Below are 8020 nucleotides of genomic sequence, written 5' to 3' on the forward strand. Positions count from 1 at the left end.
ATAGATAGATAGATAGATAGATAGATAGATAGATAGATAGATAGATAGATGGAGATTGATAAAGGGAGATACCTGAAGTCAACCTCTGACCTCCACACAAGCATGTACAAATGGCTATATGTGTGCACATACATGTACACACACACACACAAAGAGACAATTACATGTATTGGAAATGGTCAGAGAAGATCCAGATTAGACAGTAAGAACCCTGAGGGTTTTCATAAGTAGATTACCAAAACCAAAGCTCCATAATTGAGGAAACAAATTAAAGTATTTCTGAGTTGAAAAAGCTCTAAAACCAGTATTTAAAGAGCATAAATATTGGTCTAGAATGACCACAAAGACACATTCTAAGTGTGCGTGTGTGTGTGTGTGTGTGTGTGTGTGTGTGTGTACCTGTTACTGTACTGGTGAGTATGGGAGGTGACGCGTTTACACGTGTGTGCATGTGTGTAAGAAGCAGAGATCGACCTCGGCACTAACACTCGCCTCGTTGCTGGGACAAAATGTCTGCCCAAAGACATGTTGAGGAGGTTGGGGGATGGCTCAGTGGGTAGGGACTCTGTCACAGTCGCCTGGTAACCTGAGTCCCAGCCCTGGAGCACACTCAAAGGTAGGAGGAAAGAGTGACCTCACAGAGTTGTCCTCTACCCCTACATGAGTGCTGGGCGCACACACACACACACACACACACACACACACACACACACACCATGTCCTCACATGTGATAATAACTAATAAATTGAAAATGTGAAGAGCATTAAGGAGGGAGGGTTGGCAGAGTGATTTTGCTCTTGGGGGGCTGTGCAGCAGCACAGCAAGAAGGAGCTGGTCGCGCGTGTCTGCAGTTAGAAAACAGTGAGGTAAGCTTCCACATAGCGCCATTGGTGGCCAGACTCGACTTGGTGAGTGCGGAGCCAAGTCCCAGCCAGAACTCAGAGGAGGGAAGAAGGGTTTCTATTTCTCCTGCAGGCAAGAGAGCACAGACCTCTCCTGCCAACACACACACACATACTCTCTCTCTCTCTCTGTCTCTCTCTCTCACACACACACACACACACACACACACTCACTCACTCACACGAGTCTATTCTCAGATTTACAGTCCCATAACTTAATTATTTGAAAGAGTTGAGTTTTTACCTATCACAAAAATTGATTTTTTTTTTTCAATCTGGAGACCTCAGAATGTCCTGATCTTGAGGAAATTGCTGTAGAGTGAAAATGGATGCTGGTGTTTGCACTCTCTCCGTGCGAGTCCTTCGACGTCCTTACATGACTAGTGGGGTTGATGACAGCAGCCACTCTGCTCTCCACATCCCTGCTGGAGGCTCCCGCCCCTCCAGAGCAGACAGACAGACAGACTGGCGAGTGGTTGCAGCACCTGAGAGCCCTTTGCATGGCAGGGGCTGGTCCACAGGGTAAGTATGCCGGAGTGTGTTTTCCCCGGTTACTCACGCTTTCACTTGTAGCTTTTGCAAAGAACAGATGATAATATTCATCTGTTCATAAAAGTCTGTCATTTTGAAAAAGAACCGACCGTAAGTCTAGTTTATATTGATGAAAAAATAGTCATCAGCTGAACTTCTGACATGCCATAGAAACATCGTACGGGTTCAGGAATAGCCACACACTGGCCACCGGACACCAGAGCCAGCCCGATGAAAGTTTGCTGACCGCTGAACAGAGACTGACCCGTCAGGGCCATATCTGGGCTCAGGGACCAGACTATGGTGCCTGTCTGTTTCTAAGGCAGGCTTTTTATACAAAAACCGTAACCAGATAGACAGCGGGTGTAGGAAGCAAGGGGACAGGCAGCATTAAACCATCTTGACCAACCAAACATAATTGATTTTGTCTCAAGTGTGTTGTACCTAGGTAGCTAGACTGAGCCCTTTAAACTGATTGGCTAGGACATAGGTGGGGGCTTTCCAGTTTGCCACCATTCCAGGAGAAAGGCACATAGCAGGGTGTTGCTGTCTTACCTCTAACAGAACATATGTTTGTCTTTAATTCAAGCAGAGCATGCATTTACCATCTATTGTTTGATTCTAAGCAGCAAGTAGGAACTATTGAATTGTATTCTGGTCTAAGGTATATAGGTCCTGAGGGCCTTATCTCTGTTTTGCCTTATAATCAAAATGGGGACATGGGGACAAACTAGCTTCTAATATGCTAAAAAGGTGACAGCAGGTGTTAGCAGAGGAGCCACAAGTAGGCTAAGATCTAAAGTAGATGGGGGAGGGACTATAGTATTTAAGCAGCTGACAACAATGTAAGAAATTTGACGATGAATCAGGTTTCTAACTGGCCGGGCAGGTATGTCAAGTGGGTGATTTGCCACTGTGGGGGAGGAGGGGCAGAACCACCAGCGCCCCCTCTGACAACCGTCATTATTACAGGGACAGCACACACCCAGCCACATGTCAGCGTCTGTGAATACTATTGTCTTCAGTCCTCAGCTTGATCTGTGTGTTTAAGAGTCTGTGTGAATTCAATTAAAGCTGCCTTCCTTAAATACATATATACGTATACATATATACCTTAACCTTTTCAGAGCTTTCATACATTCTCCTCAAGGCCAAAAATAATAATTTTTTTTTCTCTCTTGCCAATAAAATATCTGCATATCTACTAGGCTCATTTCCTGAAAACCTAAAATTATACACATAAATTTGAATTGTCATCTAATTATGTACCCATTTCATGTAATTCTGTCCCCAGTAGCTTACTCTAATTTCCGTTTCCCTGAATGCTTTTACTCTCTGCGTTTTATTCTCCTCTCTCACCTTCTCTTCTTTCTCTGGCCATGCACGTGTTAATCACCAGGACCAGACCCGCTCCTTATGGGTTCTTTGTAGAAAGGTCATACATTTCTTGCAAAATTTAAAGAAGTAAATAGGTATGTCTCAGATCGTATTTTTTATCACTTTATACACTCTGTATGAAATTTTTGTTTTTAAACTTAAAAATGTAACACTCAAGTTGTAACAACTATGGTGTGTTACCTACCTCCTTTTTAACTCCTGATCTCGTCCTCTTTTTCTTAATTTCTCTGTGGCTTTGCTCTCTAGTCCTGCCGATCTGGCCATTCTCCCCCTCAGTCCATTCTACTTGGAACCAGGGGTCTACCACGTTGGAAATGCCCTTCTTGTCCCTGTCAGCAGCCCACATATCTTTTAAATCCTCCTCCTCTTCAACTCTGTGCCCACCACTTGTAAGAACCACTGTCTGCCATTCAGTGTGCAGCACGTGCGTACTGATGAAAGAAGTTTCTGGGCTCTGTAGAAGCAGAACAGAGCATCTGTCCTTAGGTAAGGACATAGGCTGCTCATCACAAGCTACCGCGACAACAGCAGCATGGAGTTGTGGGACATGCTGGGAATTGAGAGCCGAGAGCCTATTCCACCATGGCACGTAGGTGTTGTGTGTGACGGAGCGTCCGTCCTCGATCGGCCGCTACGGTAAAGAATCATAGACTGAGCAGCTTATCAATAGCAGAGACTGATGTCTCACAGTTCTGGAAGCTGAAGGTCAGGTGCTACATGCTGTTTTCTGGAGAGGGTCTTCTTCCAGGCCACAAGTTATCGGTTGCTCTGTCTTTACACAATGGAAACAGAACAATCTAGCTCTCTGGACTCCTGTTCTTAAAGCCTTTACTCCCATAACCTAAACCTCTAAAAGTCCCCACCCTACTCCTATTATATCAGCCATGAGCAAATGAATTTTGAGAAGGCACCAGTATCTCTCAGCATCCCAAACTTAGTGACTTAAAGGGTCAGTTTGTTGTCCCTTATACTCCTGTGGGTGGACGAAGGCAGGTGGGTATCAGTGGAGATGCCTCTCAGGTGCTGGCCAGGACGTGAAGCCTGTGGGGTTTCCTTCCACATTTCTATTGCCTGCAAAATGTCCTTGTGTAAGCTCCAGAAGAAAAATATTCCCAAAAGGCAGATGCCAAGACATAAGATGCAGACAGGCCACCTCAGAAAGAGGAGAAATGAGAACAGAGAGAGGTGAAATTTAGAGCAAAAGAAAGTAACATTGCTAAAATATCGTTCTTAAAATTAATCTGAACGCCCTCGATGGTCAGTTCACAATATACAGCAGAGGTAACATAGTCCATAATCAAACTTATTTGGTAACTTTTCGCCTAAAAACATACGATATTTTTACTGGAGATTCCCAGAACTGCTTTCCCGACTGGCTGCCTCTCCAGTGATGATGCATCTCCTGTCAAATGGTGGAAAGCTGACCAGAGTGTAATTTAAGGACATGGCTAGATACAGTGAGATTTATTTATTTTTTTGTTTTGTTTTTCGAGATGGGGTTTCTCTGTGTAGCCCTGGCTGTCCTGAACTCGCTTTGTGGAACAGGCTGGCCTTGAACTCACAGAGATACACCTGCCTCTGCCTCTCTGAGTGCTGAGATTACAGGTGTGTGCCACTGTACCCGGCTGAGTGAAATCTTTGGTCATGATGTCTCTTCACAGCAAGAGGACAATGGCTAACCATGAAATTCATTTATGATTCTTTTGTACCTTAACTACATAGTCCGAAGGCAATTTAGCTTTGTGTAGAAAGCAAGAGTTTGTGGTGCGGAACTTTCCCTTGTGGCATCCTGTCGGAGAATCGCAAGGTTTAAAGCATTTTGAGCTTGAAACTGGAGGACAGCCAACCTGCCCATGTAAGTCCCTGTCAGATTATAACATGTCAAGAGCTCTAAAAGGTCGGATATGGTGGTGACGCTGCCTACGCTGTAGCCACACTCTGGGTGGGGCCGTGTCTTCTTCAAAAATGCCTCTGACGTCACAGGAAGCAAGGAAGGCAGCATATGCTTAAAACTGTCTTCACACAAACCCAGAATGCCACGAAGGTACAGTTCCCTTGTCTGATTAAACCAGGGTTAGATCGCTCCAGTTCTTCTCAAACTCGATACTTGGTTTTTGTGAATTTTTTCTTATTTTGTTTGTCTTGGGTCTAGTCAAACTAGAAAGAGACTGGGATCAGATTCATTGGTTGAACAAAATGACTACATTCTTCTCTTACAATCTGTAAAGTGAAGTTCACTCGTCTAACAGCAGAAAATGACAGGGAAAGATTGAGTTTTATTGAGAGATAAAAAACAAACTGATTACTTTAACTACCCTTCAGACAAAGAAAAAAGCTGAAGAGAAATCTGTCAAAATTAACACCCAAATTTACAAGGAAAAAGAAGAAAAAGAAATGAGTCAGAGAGAAAACAGCTACAAAGCTATTGCAGGAGAACTTGAATTCTGCCAGAGGGCTCATGTTCTTCAGAGCGATGTGAACAGTTAAGCTCCAGGCTCTGACCAGTCGTGCTGGGATTCAGCGTGATGAGGAGGTGGAAAGAACAATGGAGACTGTGCAGCAGCCTCACTGTCTCTCCAGGGCAGGAGGACTGAGCGTAGAGAGGCTACAACTGAAGCTAAGGCTGGAACACATGGGCAAAGGACAGGGACGTGGGGAAAGTGACAGTGTGGGCACAGTGATCAGCAAAAGAGGAAGAGAAAAAGAGGGAGTGATCCAAAGTCCTAGGGATGATAGGGGGGAAGATGTGCCAGTCAAAGGCATCAGAAAAAGACTATTGCAATACCCACCTGAGTTTAAGCCAGGCGCACCTCCAGAGAGCTAGCTGAGACCTGGGAAGTAAGGATGTATGCCCATTTATCAGATGGGAAAACTGGGCATGTGGAGTCAGTGACTGACAGCCTTCCCAAGAGGTGGCTAATCTCTCAGGATGCTGAAGGTGTGAGGGTCCACAACACCCATCTCCGAATGACTTCATCTTTATTAATCTTCATCTTCTGAAGTCAAATACTACCGGGAAATAACTGGAATTGTGTCCCGTAGGAATAGATGGCCTCACAGCCCGCATCTGCTGCCGACCCCTTTCCCACACATCCCTGAGCTCTGCGTCCCTCCTTAGGCCTGCCTCAGCGGTCTTCTCCTTTGCTGAGACACCCCCTAGTTGCTCTGCAGGGCCACCTCCTTCATTACTGGGGCGATAAACTAAGCCATGGGTAGGAAAATGATAATCTGCTTGCTACAGCAGGGTAAGAAAGCCGGGGGGGGGGGGGACTTAGTCACTCAGGAGGGACTGGCACTTGGGAACAAAAGGAGAATCCACTTATTACAATCGGGGTTTTAGACCAAAAGTCAGTGTGCCTTTGGGGCCACACCTGAGTCAGAGTACCACAGCTAGATAGCCAGTTACCTGTAGGTCAGGTTGTCTCTGACACACGAAGATAAGATGAGTAGACGCCAACAACGATCCAGTGATTTTAGCTGAGGAATGTGCGGAGAATACAGAGCCAGCTGAGAGAGGGACCCAAGGGGCAGGAGCAGAGTGGTCAGGGACTCCCACAGGGATCTCAGTTCTGGGAAGGTCAAGGCCTTCCTCCCCACTGCCTTCTGCTCTCTGACTGGTGAAAGGCCAAGGGTGGAAAGAAGGAAACAGTAACAGAAGCTTAGAACCCTGTTTGAGGGAACACTGGGTAACTGATTTGTTTCATTCTCTCGAGAGTTTGCTCCCAAGCTGCAGTGAACAGATCCCTGTGAGAACCCAGCGGTATTTTCATCCCTGAATGTTCAGCTATATTCCCTTCCTGCTCCTTTTAGGGAGAGGAAAATTGTTCGTGGTTATTTTGGTCTATGGCTTTTCAAAACTTCCATGACAGATCATAAAGCAAGGCTGACTTCTGGGAAATTCCACCGCAGTTAATAATGTTAAATGTATTTATATGACGAAGTGTGATTTCCTGAATGCTGTCTTGCTGGGTGAGAACTAGGTTTTGAAATAAAAGCAGCAGCTACCACCACAGAAGACCCTCACTGCCTTTCCTAACTAATGCTCTGATCAGATGTACAAGGGATTACCAGGGCAGGGGCAGGGACAAGCTGTGAAAGCCTGTTGGATGATTTTGTGTCTGTGGCCACACAGGGAGCAGCCTAATATCTATGCATGCGGCCAAGAACATTGCTTAGTTTCCCAATGATCCCCCAGCACAGAAAAGAGACTCAAGAATGGCAATGTTAACTGTGGCCCTTCCTCCGTGACGTAAGTAAATCCAGGGAAGATATGCCTGTCTGTCTGTCTCAGTCTGACTCTGTATCACCCTGACTCTCTGTCTCTGTCTGTCTTCTGCCTCTTTCCCTCCCTCCCCAGTTCTCCCTCTTTCTCTCCCGCCTCCTCTTCCTTTATCCTCCTTCTCCCTCCCCCCGCCCCCATCCTATGCCACCCAAACTGCCCTGAATTCTCCTTGAGCTTCTTGTCCTGCCTCCAGAGTGCTTAGATACCAGGATGGGAGTCTGTCTAGTTTTGGGTTGTTTGTGCTGCTGGGGACCAAATGGTGGCTTCGTGGGTGCAAGACACACCCTCCGCCCACTCAGCTATAGCCCCAGTGCTCTTTTGCTCGCTTTTAAACTTCTGTCTCCAAAACGTGGCAAGAAAGTTAGAGTTTTGTAAGGAGAAAAGCGAATGCTGAAAGTCAGCATCAAATTATTGGTGCAGTGAGGTCTTCCTAAACCAAGGGCTCTCTGCTTTTTCTAACTGCATCAGGAGTTGGAAACACAGTGCCTACATCTGTTAGAATGTGGGCACTCGGACATACTGGTCTATGTGTGTGTACAGAGATTTTCACAGCACACTGCTTATCTTGCATTTTGATTTTTTTTCTTATTCTTTCATCGTATATCATTAAATTGATATAATTGTAATAAGCTACTAATTTTTTAGCAACACAGGGTTTAGGAAATGCTGCTCTCAGAGGCCGAGAGATGACTCAGCAATCAAAAGTACGCACTGCTCTTATAAAGGCTTCAAGTTCCATTTCCAGCATCCACACCAGGCAGCTCAGAGCTGCCTGTCTCTCCAGCTCCAAGACCTGATACCCTCCAGGACCACCTGCATGCACATGTGAATACCCAAACACAGACACACACACAAATACATGTAATTAGAAATAAAACCTAAAAAATGTTGCCCTCACGAGTAATA

This window comes from Psammomys obesus, unplaced genomic scaffold, assembly GCF_907164565.1.
Source record: "Psammomys obesus unplaced genomic scaffold, mPsaObe1.curated_primary_1811, whole genome shotgun sequence".
Classification (NCBI taxonomy): domain Eukaryota; kingdom Metazoa; phylum Chordata; class Mammalia; order Rodentia; family Muridae; genus Psammomys; species Psammomys obesus.